This window comes from Taudactylus pleione, unplaced genomic scaffold (genome assembly GCF_031769625.1).
Source record: "Taudactylus pleione unplaced genomic scaffold, aTauple2 ptg000247l, whole genome shotgun sequence".
In the NCBI taxonomy this organism is placed as follows: domain Eukaryota; kingdom Metazoa; phylum Chordata; class Amphibia; order Anura; family Myobatrachidae; genus Taudactylus; species Taudactylus pleione.
This window is the reverse complement of record NW_028284649.1, coordinates 1,186,916-1,203,003: the sequence shown is the minus strand read 5'-3', so window position 1 is coordinate 1,203,003 and position 16,088 is coordinate 1,186,916. Positions and strand designations below refer to the sequence as shown.

The 16,088-nt window shown below is 44.2% G+C and overlaps 1 long non-coding RNA gene across 1 annotated transcript in view; it reads left to right on the top strand.

Annotated features, from left to right (window-relative positions):
* The first annotated feature begins 3,784 nt into the window (after positions 1–3,784).
* Positions 3,785–16,088, top strand: part of LOC148516577 (uncharacterized) — a 313,398-nt gene continuing 301,094 nt past the window's right edge. Inside the window, exon 1 of the long non-coding RNA XR_015879405.1 lies at positions 3,785–3,859. This is a non-coding gene — a long non-coding RNA (uncharacterized LOC148516577). The remainder of the gene's footprint in view (positions 3,860–16,088) is intronic.

Here is a 16,088-nt window from a genome sequence, read left to right as displayed (position 1 = left end):
GATGTTGTGTTCCTGGGGCTCAATCGCACCTTTACTAATACTTAAAAAATCAAAAATTGCCTGTTAGTATATGTGTGCTCTTATGAGCAGGGCCCTCTCCCCTCTTGTGCTTCTCCTTCTCTACTTTCATCTACTGCTTACTCACCACTATGGCACCTAACCCTTGGCTGCTTGTGCTCTGTTGATTATCTGGGTGTTATGGTCACTAATGTAGCAATATATATTATCCATGTCCTCGTCCTGTACTGTATTGTACTGTAAGTCACTGGTCAACTTATTTGTTTATGTACTTTGCAAGGTGCTGCGGAACACTTGTGGCGCCATATAAATAAATGATAATAAGAATAATAATAATTTAACCCCAGAAACACAACATCGGTGTTGAGTGATTTTCATCACCTTTCAATTGATCAAAAAATGTACCCCTCAGGATCTTATATGAGACCCATCTCTCAGATTCGATAGTCAGCAAAGGAGAGCTGCTGGACCAGGGAGCTTACACAGAATATGCCTCCGGAGGACCTGTCATAAGGGAAACAGTGGACCAAGGTCTTTAAAATGGGTTGGGTATGATTTCCCGCTGGTCAGAATACCGACAGCGACATCCTGACTGCCAGAATTCCAACACTAAAAGGTAAGTGTCCTACCGCTAACCCTTACCCCTCCCTCCTCGGTGACTAACCCTAACCTCCCCCGCCAAGTGTCTAAACGTAACCTCCCCCTCCTCGATGCCTAACCCTTCCCCTGTAGTGCCTAATCCTAACCCTCCCTTCAAGTTCCTAACCCTAACCCTCCCACTGCCCGGTACTAACTCCTGATACTTACCTTCGGGATGCCACCGGTCGGGATACTGGTGCCTGGATCCTGACGTATCGGTATTCTGGCACCGGTATTTAGACCGACGGCATCCCGCACGCCGGGATCCTGACTACATCCCTATAAAATCATTAATTAGGCATTGATGTCCCGTACTGAGAAGATCTGTCCACTAAACAATCCCGTGAAAGAGCATAAACCTTGTAATTCAAAGTGAACTACCTGCTCCTCTATTAACACCTTACTTTTTTTTATTTCAATTTAGCCAACCCACTTTAATGCACCCATTACTTTATATACAATAGATTTTTTTCACAATTGTTACACCAGGTACAATCCTTTATAAAAAATAAAACCTGCTGCCCTGTTGTACTCATGGTTTTCTATTAATGGCTCTTTAAAAATGTCTAAGTATTATTATAATTATCCTTTATATGGTGCCACAAGGGATCCACAGCGCCTTACAATGTACAGTACATAAACACGAACAGAGGGAGCAATTCAATTCAGCGTGAGTTGAAAAGCGCCTGGAGGGCGCGAGGACAAATAAGACTAAGGTGCCGGGCGCATGGCTGTTTTCCGGCTTAGAGCGGCGTTAACAGCCACACGGACGGCAATTTAGTCGGAGAATCCCATTTCTCGCGACTAAACATACTGCTTAAGTCGCGAGAACTGCCATTCTCCGACTCAAGTGCTTCCCGGCGGATTTCGCATGGCGGTTAATTGTATAGCTCCCTCCCTATTCAAGTCCCGCAGAATTGAATCGCCCCCGGTATGAACACAAAGGTTGGCCAAACCTAAAGGTTTGGTGTCGCTGTTGGCAGCGAGGAGATGATGGTAAAAAATACGAGAAGAGGGCCCTGCTTGTGAGAGCTTAAGCACACTTAACGATATGCTCCATGAGAGATATCGTTGTGTTTTCCCTGCACTGCCGGGCTCAATGTCGTTAACGACATTGAGCATACACACTGAACGATATTGTTAACGATATCATTCAGTGACGGAACCCTCCCTCATCCCTGAACTTGCAGAACCTGAAGATATTGTCAGGTTGCCCTGCATGTACGGGCGATGAAAGACATCGTTAACGATATCTGGCATACACACTGGACGATACTGAACGATAACGTTCAATTTATCGTCTAGTGTATACACGGCTTAACAAACTAAATGGAGTGCCCCTGGTCTAATAGGTATCCTTGTTAAAAGTTAGTAGCCTTCACCTAAACTAACACTACGTTTTTTTAAATATTATTATTATTTTTTTTAAATACTACGGAGATAACTCAATTCCCTGATATCGACACAATAATATGCCATTCCGGAATGGCACATTGCGTCTCCCAGCTTCTCAAGTTTCCCTCACCTCCCACAGAGTTGCGACGGAAAACTTACTGTATGTCTTTACTACCTCAATTGGCAATGTGCGTGCATCACGGCACATCACGCCAAACTGATTTCCCCCGCTTTGCGTTAGATTTTTACACAGCTGAACCATACTTGCCAACTCTCCCTCATTGTCTGGGAGTCTCCCTGAAATAGTAGCAATCTCCCGGACTCCCTGAAGAGTGTAGTAATCTCCCTGATTCCACCTTACCCCCATTATATAGCTGTTATATAAAAAAAAAACAAAAAAAACAGAGATATATACATTCAAATGGGATCATTAGTATAATTTCCCTGCATTGGTTATAAGGCACAATGGCCCTGATTCACAGCCGCTCGCTATTTGCGAGCACTCGCTCTGAATCAGGGCGGGACGTTTATATTTAACCCCGGCCTCCAGGCCGCTCGCTAAGCTGTGGGTGCTTGCGATGGACGAGACCCTTGTGGTAGGGTCTCGTCCATCGCAAGCCCCAGTGAACTTCCTGCTCTAACAGAGCAGGTAGTTCACTACTGACATCACGTGTGACCATCGGGCTTGCGACGAGACCCTTGTGGTAGGGTCTCGTCCATCGCAAGCCCCAGTGAACTTCCTGCTCTAATAGAGCAGGAAGTTCACTACTGACATCACATGTGATGTCAGTAGGGCCACCCACAAACGGCAGGCGTTCCTAAGGGAACACTTCCGTTTGTGCAGCCAGCCCCCCAACCCGCCTACAAAACGGGGCGAACTGTCGATCAACATCGTCAGCCGCCCCGTCTTGTAGCGAGCCCCGGAGCAAGTTATTTTTTCGCTCGCTCCAGGGCTAGCGCGCACACTGCGCGGCCATCGACCCATAGCGCTCGCGAGCAGGTCTGAATCAGGCGCAATGATCCCTATGGCTACATGCATTTTCTGAAAGTTTTAGTGTGTTTTCATCAATAGATTTTATTAACTGTTTTGGGGCTCATTTACATTTGGATGTAAATCAATTTTACGACACATCCCCCAGATGTAGACGTACACGCCCACTTTTTTTTGCCACCGCGCCCATAGGTGTTGCTCTCAAAATCTCCCTGAAATGCTTTTTCAAAAGTAGGCAAGTATGAGCTGAACACTTTTATAAAAAGTACCCAATTTCTACGAGAAAATAAATATATGACATAGAAAGAGAAGAGATACTGGTTCCACTGTAATCCCTGCACTACCCCTCATCCTCCACGGTCTTAAATCACTGGGCACATAACAGTATTAATCCATCCCTCCCACAGTCAGTACTGTGCTCCATTGTATTTAATGGGTTATACAGCATGGGTCATACCACTCTTGAATAAAGGTAGGCACTACTAACAGAGCTGAATACCACTGAGGGAGCTAAAAACAGATAAACTGTACAGTCAGGGGTGATTTGAATGCTCTGTTCCTGAAATGGCCCCTTACCTCAAACTTTTCTCACATAGCAGAGCAGAGAGCCCTCTTTCGAACCTCCTGGGAGTAGAGGGATGGGACCGCAGCAAAGCCTACTGGGATATGTAGTTTTATTCTCCCTCTACAGTTTTGACAGGACGCGTCTACCGAACTACATGTCCCATGAACCTTTGCGCATATGGTTTCATTTCACCTGCGTGTGAGAACTTCCCGCCCTTTACTGAGGTGAATGGATGGAGGGAGGAATAAGGGGTAAGATCAGGGTAAAAAAACATTGTAATACCAGGGATTAGAGAATAGGCACTGTTATGTGGTATTTATATTGTTTTCCTTTATACTGTCGGTCAGTAGGTAACAGTATTTCCTTACACTAAATACAGTTCCAGTAAACAAACATTTGATACCAAAGGTAAATTACCTGTTGCATTTTAATGATATTTGCACGGATACTTTGCTGCTGAGTCTAAGCATGGCATGTGTGAGCCTGGGCCTTGGGGGGGCCCTGTAATACCCCCAAATTGTCATGTGTACTGATTTTTTTTTTTATGCATGACATTTTAAATATCCCTCTTCAATGAAAAGTATTTTTGAAGCTTCCTACAGAATAAGGATACATTTTATGTGAGATATAATGCTGCATAGTGCCGATAAACCGACTGACCCACCTGGACCATTTTTCCCACCGTTTTGCACGTGTAGTCGAGAAAAATTGCTGGGAAAATGGCCGCCGCGCCATCTCCCCTGAGACCTGCACATGCACACTAGTAGGGATGGACATTGGAATCCCGGCATCGAATGGTTGCCTGGATTCCAGCATCAAATCATGCGATGGCAACTGGCCATCGCATTGCAAATATTCTATAGTATAACCATTCCGATGGTAATATACAACCGGCAGGAAAGGGGGCGGAGCCTCGCGAAACCCCCGTCCACGTCACTGTGGGGGTGTGCCAACCATTCTCCGAGATGCTGGGCTGCCCCCAGGCTCCCCCTTCACTGAGAACGGATGCCGTGCGCATGCCATCTATTCTCCAGCTGCTATGCAGAGCAACGGTGTGCGCTCCCCCTCCACAACCAACCATCGGAAAGCTGCATCCGATGGCTGCCGATCATTGAATTTCCAGTATTCGCTGGATAAAGTACTTCCATCGAATCGGAAGCATCGATGGTTGCTAACCATCGGCTTCCGATGTCCATCCCTACACAGGTGATTCTGACACAGCGCCAGAGTCTACTAGCGCTCACTAATGCACTACCGGCTAGAGAGGAGGGGGCTGCTTTACTCTTGTAACCAATTCAGCGCGGTGGCCGCAAATTTCCGGCATTACGACTGTTTTGCTGGTACCTTCTGACCTCCAACATCGCAGATTTTTTTTTTCTCTCACACCCTACAGAGGTGCGCAGGGAAATCTGCAATGTTGAGTTACTTTAATTCCGGATGATGAGTACAGCAGAACATCAAAGTGTTAATAGAGATTGCGCTGCATGTACGTTCTCTTGTACTTGGAATAGCCACGTTTTTGCACTGATTGAATAAATATACACGTAGAATGGCTGAACAAAAAAAAAAGTTGCTGATAATGCACGTTATGGTATAATCCAAAGTGTCCGTCTATGGACTTTATTTCACAAAAATATTAAATTAGTTCATAGTTTATGCAACTTTTCGCACCAGTTTAGATGGGCAAATTTACATATATACATATGCCCGTGCTTTCTGTGTAAAAGTCCTATGTGGCTGCCATGCTGCCTTTTTGTTGTGTTTCTTTATTTGTAATGCTAGGTATAGCGCTAACCAGAATACGCATCCAGCCGATAGTGCTTCTCTTTTTAATCTTCCCCGTACAATGTGTCCTTATCTATCACCCAGTACAAGGCAAGCTTGGGATTTTAATTCAGCTTCCTATCTGGAATCGTCATTAACATAACTGGTTTAGTAGGTTGTGAGGTTTTACGAGGACCCACATTTTTTTGGCAGGTTGATCCAGCAAAAGGTGACGTCTCCCTCGATATTTGTTATCTATATAATCTATATCAGAGAGTCATAAAGACACATTTATAAAATCTGGCGCCAGGTAAAAATGGCAGTAAACAAGGCAAAAAAAAAAAACTTGCTCAATTTGTTTTTCCAGTGTTAGTAAAAGTACAATTTTTAGATAATAGAAGCAATGCAATAAAATAACAGAACAAAATTGTGGTACATGGTGCAAAAATAAATAGCAGCAGGATCAGTCAGTAGGTGCTAAGGATATTTAAATCCACCTCTCCCCTCCTGATCTCTTCCCCTTTACCCCTCTCCCTATATTTAACTGTCTCTGTTTCATCTCTTACTGGATGTCCAAGCACTTTATTCAACTCAAAACTAATGCTGGGTACACACTAGGTCGACAGGTGGCCGATCTCTCTGACCATTGGTAAGTGCATACACTTACCAATCATCCGTCTGATTTGTCCGGTCTGACGGCACAACTGGGCGGGCATTTAAATTTGCCTTCCCAGTTGAGCTGTCAGTCACCGCCAGGTCCCTGCCGCATGTGTACGAGTGATTGGCAGGTCGTCCGTACACACCAACAAATACATCCCCAAAATTCAAATAGGGGAGTCACACCAACTGCCAGTGAGTCCCAGCCAGTGATGTTGGGCAGTGTGTGAAATGACAGTTGGTGAGGTTCCCCTATTTGAATTTTGAACTGCGCTGCAGCCCCACCTCTTACCAGGGAAGTCCAGGACCAGAGCATGGTGTCCCTCCTGGAGAGGGTCATGTTGGGAGGTATGTAGTGACCAGTCAGTTGAATGGCCGATATATATCACCAGTGTGTACACAGCTTAACCTTCTTGCCCCCCCCCCTTCCCTTCTTGATCCCATTTCTTTCACATCCCTCTCTCAATGTTGCCAATACCTTCCCCTCTTCTGTTCCTCAAGTCCACAGACTGGGGGGTCATCCTTGACTTCTCCCTTTCCTTCACTACCCCACAATCTTGTTCTTTCCCATTCCTGACAATTACACCTCGACAACATCTCTATAATCCAACCAAGTCACTTATTCATGTTCGTAAAGTGGCTAAACCTGTGCACACTACTGAACGTGCTACTTAAATGGCCCGTCCTTCCTGAGGTTGCAAGCAGAAATAATGGGTGCACGTGGCACAAACAATCGAATAGTTCCCGGCAACTTTACATGGGAGCTGCAGCAGCGCAAAGTGAATTAATTTCCCCCAGCGCTGGGGGAAATTAATTCACTTTGCGCTCTTGTTCTTGCCCTGCACTATCCCTATCTCCAGTATGCCCCCACTCACAGTCAGTGACAATTATTCTATCTCTCTGTCCTGCCCAGGGCACTGGGTTATTAAGTTCTCCTGTTTTTAACAGTCACTCACTTATTTGTCTAAATATTTAACTTTGATTTTATTCCCCTTGTCCTGTATATTTTTACCTTTTTATATTGCATTGTTTGTGTTTCTTTCATTGTAATTTATCCCTGTCTGGTGCTACAGACACTTGGTTGTGCCATATAAATAAAGGATAATAATAGGTGACATTTCAAGACAGGAATGGAACCAATTCTATGATAAACACTAACCAGTTTCCACATGGAATTCTGTCTGCTCTACTGTTGCGACTTTTATATCAGTCCATATTCTCGACATCTTAATGGGCCCAAACATTAGCAATCATTTGGGGAAATTCTGTGTATTGCAGATGATTGTGTAAAATAAAATTGGGATTATATGGGGTTCGCCGATCACCGATTCCAACTAAAAAGTGATATGAATCCGTTAATAAGGTTGTCCGACATGTTGGATTTCACCGACCAATCGGAGCTGTAGGTTGCTAGTGTATGGTAACAATCAGCCAATTTGCAGACCATTAATAGTATTTAACTAGTACAGTAAAATGGACACTTTCATGAGTTGCAAATCTAATCTTGGGATAAAAATGATCTGCGAATTACTGTAAAATATCAGCAATGTATGGGCACATACTTGTGTATTTGACAATCGTTAAAATGGGAAAAAAACACAGAATCTTTTTTTTTTTGTGTTTGCTGATGTATGGGCGCCATAAGACAGCCAGCCTATGGTGACTTCCAAAATATTTATGTTGCCAACATTTTTTTTTATCTGTATAAAGCTATTGTCCTGCACGTTTTGTAACACAGTGCTTTCCTGGCCAGTATAGTACATCCACAATGACACATAGCACCAAAGCCTCGCTTCAGCTGTGAGAATATCGAAAACACTGAAAAAGCGTAACGGTCAATGACACCCGTGTCACCCTAACCGTAAGGCTACGCCCAGAGAAGGTTTCTTTTTCTCTCGTGTTGCTGGTTCTAGGAGTGTGGAAAAACTAGACTGTTCTCAATTTCCAATACTGCACTTGGCATTTTCTCATTAAAAATGCTCTTAGACGTTTAGTACATCTGAATTTTCAAAATGTTTTAAAAATTCTTCAAAAAATGCCTCTGGATGGTAGATTGAACAATGAATTTGAGCATTCTCCATTAAACCATTAGTAATACCGGTAACTTGCTTTTCTGGTAACAAAGTTACTCATTAGCAAAATAACTATAAAACACTTTCCCTCCTGCAGTTTTTCTATCATACATTTATCTGTAAAGTCTGCTATAATCCTCAGGATGCTCCGGGCATTGCTGTAATCACCGGCGTTTGTGGCACCGCCCCCGTGTGACGTCACACGGATGGGGAGTGGCCGGCATTGGGCCTGCAAATAATGTTATATATATATCAAAATGGCCCTCAGAAGAAAAAAGGTTCCCCACCCCTGACCTAGATAATAATAATCCCATCCTCTAACCGGAGCTTCGGGTGCTGACCATGCAACATTAAATGACTGTGCAGGGTAGTGTGTGAGCCAGAAGACCAGTCACAAGTTGCAATCTCTTAAACAGAGTAGTTCCTCCCAAAACTCTGCCTGGTTTAATATTTATTTATTTATTTATTTTGTTTAAATCATGAGGCTTTGGCTATGGGCAGGAACCACTTCAGATTTTTTTTCCCTTGGTGTTAATGCTTAAAAATGGCAAAAGTTGTCATTTCCAATAGTAATGAGTTGAGTATTACTTTTGATTTGATTATCTGCTTTATACAGTTCCTATTAGATGCAGTAGACTATTACGTATAAATGGCCGGCAATATTCGTTTACCACTTTGTTTTTACTTCAGTGTATCGTTGCTGTTAGACATATAAGTGGATCTACCCAGACACGTTTGAATTTGTCTCAGTCTGACATTGAACAGACAGTGCAGAATTTATCTATGGCTTTTTATATTTTACAAAAAGATAAACAAAAAGATCCATTCATGCAGACAGAGTTTAACAGTTCACTTAATGAAAAGTTTACTGACGATGTACTTGAAAAAGTCACTCTGGAACAAACAGCCATTATTACTATAAACTTGCCCCAAGTGCGGATTGTACACTTACTCTCTGTGTAAAATCATCCAGCATTTATATACATAAAAGCTGTTTACTTCTGGCCTATTTCCATAGTATTAGGCTTTCTTTAATGTCTGAGGGCCTGTCATTTTCCATAAATGTATAAATGTATTGTTGGCGGGAGGAGTAACAGCCTTTAATGTATTTGCTGTTTTTGAAAATCACTGGATGACTAAAACCTGGGAGAAAAATCCATTTCTGTATAACTGTTTATAATGCACAATTAGTGTAGTGTACATCACAGTCCATAGTCCCCTAGGGAACTGCTAGTAATTGTCACAGGCAGAATCATGGTTGGCTTTTCAATCAGGAATATCATTGGCAGCGGTCAGTCCTGCGATGTCACGCCTCTGCCCCAAGTGATATAATAAGGGTCTTGTGCACCACGTGGGTGTGTAGGAGGGGGGGTACATATGAGGGTCAGGACAGCATCTGCATGGGATATGCACACCCCCTTAGTCCTGAGGCCCAGAACGTATTTGGCTCTGAGAGGGTAAAATGAGCAGCACATTGGGTGGAAAAGAAACATTATAGTGATTTAGTTGGTAGACTCAGACAGAGTAGCGTATCTAGGGGTAACCCTAACCCTAATACTTATCGTTGGAATCGTAGCCATCAGGATTCTGAGGGCCAGAATTGTGTGCGGCGCCGGGATGCCGACTACATCCCGCCATCATCATCACACGTGCTGCGTTTCTGGTCCACAACATCATGGAGGCATTTCAGGACAGGAATGGGGCTATTTCTATGATAAACACTAACCAGTTTCCACTTGCAATTCTGTCAGCTCTACGGTTTCCTAATGCTATTTTTTGTTATATCTGTCCACATTCATTCCTTGATAACAGCCAGCCTGTGGTGACTTCCCAAATATTCATGCTTAACAAAGGTATTGTTGCACATGTGTTTTATAAGACAGTGCTTTCCCGGCCAGTGTAGTGCTTCCACAGGGACACAAAGCACGAAAGCCTCTCTTCAGCTGTGAGAATATTGAATACATTGAAAAAGTATGGCGGTCAAAAACATCCGTGTCACTGCGACTCTAAGGCTATGCCCAGAGAATGTCAACATCATAGAGGCTCCGTGATGGAGCCCAGATTAGGGAGCTCATATCAAAAGGCAGAGATGAGGTAATTTGTTGAGAGCCTTCCCCGGCATCAGACGGACCACCCAGAGGTTTAAATTTACAGGTGGCTGTCACAGACAGTATCCCCCCACCCCCCCCTCGACCAGTGCCCCTGGCAAGTGCCATCCTGGCCAACCTGTTTTTCCAGGTTACAGTAACGACGTGGTAGTAGGCAATGCTTTCACCTGACTTTTTATTTAGTTTTTGCAAGACTCATTAATAAAAACCTTCAATGATTGTGCAAAACTCGAGCGCAGACGGACAGTCGGATCACTTTGCGTTGTACTAACATAGGCACAATGGAGTAAGCAAACTACTGTGCTGCTTCATGAATAATGTCCCGATCCGGTATATTGTACACAGCAAAAGGCTGTGCAGTCAGTGACTTGACGAGTGCCATTTCTGTAGCTGCAGTGACGGTATCCTACAGCGTCAGACGGGACAGATTATTCCCAAAAGTAGGAGCCGGCAATTTTGTGGAAGATTTTTATTTTGGTCTTTCTTACCACCTTCCCCACCCCAACATAATTATGTAAGACTCGTGCCCACTATGCATAATATACCAGACCTTTACCTGCCTATGCTCCCACACATAATAGTCTATTGTACATTTTTGTGCTATTAAAGTAGGATACGTTTCATTCATGTCCCCTAGGCAGCTTGGCAATTCAGATTTGTCTAGCATTGGTATAAATACAGCTGTAAGAGGGTCAGTCATGTTTGACTGCAGCAGTTTGTGACAACTATCCATTCTGTGCAAACCAAGTGACACTAGTAGGGGATGTTCTGCTGTTCTGCCCTCTGTGATACATGAGCCGTAACTAGTTTCAATTAGCAGACTCCTAACGGTGATTGTCGGGGGGGGGGGGGGGGGGGGAGTAGTGTTACATATGTAGTTGTAGATAGTATAGCGTTCATAATTATTATGAAGTACTGTCGGCTGATGATGCTGCTGAATCGTAATAACAATGCACACTTTCTCATCCAGCTGTTACAGTTGTTATTCCACTGCCTTATACATCGAGTGTTGCCCAAACCTCTTAGATTGTAACCTCAACTTTACCTTCTGCTTCCTGTCATTGCGCATAATGTGTATGATAATCCCCTCCACGTAAAGCGCTGCTTTATAAATAATAATAAATCATGGGCTATGATACTGCAAGGAATAAAATAAAATATGTTCTATGAAGCCAATGCAGATGTACGGAAGGAGGCAAAAAGGATTTAAAATTATTTTTTTTGTTGTTTAAAAGCTTTTAATTAATGTCATGTTGCTTTTTTTTGTCTGTGTACTGCTCGGCCATATCCTCTCCCTAGGCCTGATTCAGAGGTACACGCTATTGCCGCCCTCTGACTGCGTCTTTTGATGCAGCGTGTCTTAGTCTTTATGCTAATGCCGCAGCTGATGGTATTCGTACAGAGACACATATCGGCTGTGATGCTAATGCTCCGTGTGCCCATTAAGCCGCATCATCGAACATCGCACCAGCTCTTTGGAGGTGCCGAATTACCGTATGAACATGGCCGATGGAATCAGTGCAACTGCGGCAATAGAAGCTGTCCGCCACACTCCGACATCTAACTAGCCACGCCTCCTTCCTTCCTGTTATCACTCAGAAACGCCCACCGAAATCGTTTCTCTCTGCGGCCAGATTCGGCGGCAACCTTCGGGACACATGCACTAGCATGTGGCATCTACACTGCGTGTATCTCTAAATCAGGCCCTCTGTCATGTCAGGTTGTGTATATCTCCCATGCTTGTCCTATATAATTCATGATTGATTTTAAGTTCTGTATTATAGCTGTATCCTTAATCCCTACTCTATGTGTATATATATATATATATATATATATGTATGTATGTATGTATGTATGTATGTATGCGAATATTGGAACTGGAATAGAGTGCCACATGTGCTTATGTACCCTTGTATATGTATATTAAAAATAGTAACCTTATAATGTAAAGTGCTTAGTGACATACGAAAAAGTGCTCAGTGTATAAATACAAGTCATATGGAAAAATCTCTAAATTATTACTAATATTCACAAAGTGATAGGAGTATGATTAACAACAATATATAAACAAAATTTCATAACAGTGTACAGCAGTGCATTAGTATTCAGAAAATGTGCAAAAATACTCATACGATTTATAAGTAAATATAAAATACAACTTTTAATCAAAGACGAGTGATATCCTTCCACATGTAGGATAGTATGCATAAAATCCACAAATAAATATACATATAAAAAAGAAAAAAAAATGTACATAAAGAATGCCGTAAGAATGTCAAAATAAAATGGGAGTAAAAAATGGCTTATCTGATCATAAAAAGTGGCAAGTTCATGAATGGGTAGAGAATAGGAGACCCCAACGCGTTTCGTCTGTATCTTGGACTTCTTCTTTATACTATATATATATATATATATATATATATATATATATACTCACAAAGCAGCATATTCTTGGCACTGCCCCTCTCCACAGAGATCAGACAATAAATACACAGGCTGGTGGCGGCTTTCCAAATAAGGTACGTTCCAGCTGGGTTAGATAACCACAATGTTTACTTCAACGTTTCAGTCCACAGACTTTCGTCAGCGGGTAATTTCGTCAGAGGAGTAACTACATATTATAGCGTTCCCGCTAGGCTGTTTTAACGGGGCGCGGCGCCCTGCCCTCCAGAAGGAGGGCAAAAAGCGCCCTGCCCTCACATCCTGCGGGTGCCGTCTTCACCCGTGGGTCGCAGTGTCCCGCGGGTGGGGAATTGTGCGTTGACCCGGTCACCTCCAAAGAAGAGACAATTCTACCTGTCGGCAGCGCTTGGGGGTAAGTGCCGGGCACGCCCCCAAGAGGACTGAAAAGAGGACGTGTCTTATAGACACGTCCCCTTTTCAATGGCCACACCCCCTTTTCGGGTGCGCGCCTTAGGCGCACTCACGGAAGTGCCCTCTCTAGCTCCGGCGCCTTGCCTGCCGACGGAACTAGAGTGAACACTATATAATATTGCTTAACATTAAGGACACCATCGCTGTGTACCCGCTGTCTATAATTCACACTGTGCTGGACGGGAACGGTGCTTTCTTGTTCTTCTTTTACTTTTCAGATATTTGGACATTAACTAAATAGGTAGGGGACAAACTGTCCAAATATGTTTTAATATAGTTTACATTTATGTATTTTATATGTGTAATATTCTCTTTTATTTGCTGGGACCCATGCAATATTGTATCTAATTTAGATCTTTATAAATAACACGGTTTTATTATCTCATTTGGAATGTTTACTGGATAGATTGTAAGCACTGATTGAATGACAGAGCTCAGTTCGTTCTTCTCTCTGTTGTTTAAGCCTGCAGAGTCTGAATTAGAGCAGCTGCTGTGGACAGTCCATGAGTGCCATTACTGATACATAGGGATAACCAGCGCCCATTGGTTATAGTTTTCAGCTTTCTGATATATGTACGAGGTCCCTTTTCTTTAGTCCTGAAATACAGTCCTTACATCGCAGTCAGCCCTCGGGTAAATGTGCTGTGATTGGGCCAGTTTGCAGTTAGTGCTGTGAAGAAGTGTACCAAAGCAAAACTGGACATTTAAGTTGGCTGCCCGTATACTTAACCTAATCATAGGACCTCATGCCTAAAATGACCCATTGGGCATTTGTAAGTGTTAATTGCCCCCTTTACACTACAATCTGACTTTGACCCGCGAAGGGGACTTTACCCCCTTCATATAGTGAGTGCCCATTTCTCTGGCATACAAGCGTCTCGCAGCAATTCAGATGCCAAACTCTATGAGTACCCAATTGCCCTTTCCGCAGCAACTATTTAACCATGCGCAGAAGTGGATACAAACTTCTGAAAGCGGAATACCCAGATCTGTACAGTTTGGTGCTGCAGCGTGTATGGTCTAATTGCTCACAGATCTAGTGGTTGTGTGATTGAGTTAATGGTGCTACATGTGTGACAAAGACATAACATAGATGCTCTCTTTCTTGGGTAAATCCAACTTTGAATATGAAGACTTTGGTTGCATATTGTTTCACTCCTGTTTGTGTCAGAACAGAGGGGCTGATTCAGACCCGCACGCAAGCGCAAAGCGCTCGTAAGTGGGTCGATGTTTTCCCTCTGCCCATGCGCCGCCTCCGGCATCTGACTGAAGTCGCTCCAGGGCTCGCTACAAGACAGGGTGGCTGTCGATGTTGATTGACAGCACGCCCAGTTTTGTAGGCGGGGAGGGGGGGTGGCTGCACAAACGCAGGCGTGCCCTTAGGAACGCCTGCCGTTTGTGGGCGGCCCTACTGACATCACTTGTGATGTCAGCCGTGGACTTCCTGCTCTATTAGAGCTTGAAGTCCACTCGGGCTTGCGAGAGCTGAGACTCTACCACAGGGTCTCCTCGCAAGCCCGATGGTCGCGATAATCACGACCATCTCCAGCCTGCTCGCACAAGATGTGGGTGGGCACCCACAGCTTAGCGAGCGGGCAGGAGAAAAAAAATAAAAAAATCCCCGTCCTGATTCAGAGCGAGCGCTCGCAAACAGCGAGCGGCTCTGAATCAGGCCCAGAGACCATTCTGATTCTTGTGCTGACAATATTTATAGCTTTTATAATTATATTACTTTGCTGTTATATAGCTGTTAGTTTTGGTTTGTTAATTATTGTGATAGTTCCTCTTACGTAGGGGATATTTGATTTTCTAAAGTTCCGCAGAACACAGATATATGACCACAGGCTTTACAACTTCAGAGCCGTGTGTGTTTTCCCATGTCACTGCTGGTGTGAAAAATTCAGAGGCCTAAAGGACAGCTCTGTTGTGTAACCCAGTGTGCATGTGGCCCCTCAGGGATCTGTATGTGAGCAGCTGAGCCTTAATGTCCTTACACTAACAATTCAAATAGTTTGTCAGTTCCTGGAGGTATGATACACCTAATTCATTTGTGATTCATCAAGAGTTAGTTTATTTATTTTGTACACAGGAGATGCAAAGCAATTGTAAATCCAGTGGCCACTGCAGATAGTAGCTGTTAGGGTGGTTACGCACTAGAGCGATATCAACACGATATGTCGCTTTAAGGCAAATTGGAATTACATATCGTGCGGATCACACAGTGTGTATGTACAATTGCGCTCTAAAGTGAGGCAAAATCAGGGTCGTTCTATCTGACGTGCAGTACATCGAGATGGAACGACCCGGGTGACATCGCCATGCAGGTGAGTGGAGCAGGGGAACGATATATCGGCCGGTCGTACTACACATCATGCAGTGTGTACGGCCGACTGCTATATCGTTAGATTGGGCGGTGGGTCGGCTGAGATACACTTCATTCTAATGTGCACCCACCCTTAGATTTCTACTAGGAAGGTTACAGCTTGTCCCACTACCATCTAATGCAAAACCTGGAGAGACAGCTATCCACTTTCCTGCAATCTCCCCGAAGCTCTGCTGAACCCCTGTCGTTTTTCTCCTCATTGCACATAGATTCCTCCCGGCATTAGTAAGCCGTGGTAACAGTTATTTCTACACTGGACTCTGGGCCTGATTCAGAGCCGAACGCTCTGACCAGAGCGCTCGCTCTGAATCAGTGCCCTCCTACCTGAAAATGGAGCGGCCTCCCGGCCGCTCGCATAGCTGTGGGTGACCACCCACAGCATATGCGAGCGGCCAAAAAGATGGTCGCAATGGTCAAGACCATCGCGACCATCGGGCTTGCGACGAGACCCTGCGGTAGGGTCTCGCTTCCGCAAGCCCAGGAGTGATTTTGGCTCTATCAGAGCCAAAATCACTCTCACTAGTGATGTCAGTGGGGCCGGACCCAGACGGTAGGCGTTCCCATGGGAACGCCTCCGTCTGGCAGCCACGCCCCCGGCACGCCCACCAAAGGGGGCGTGCTG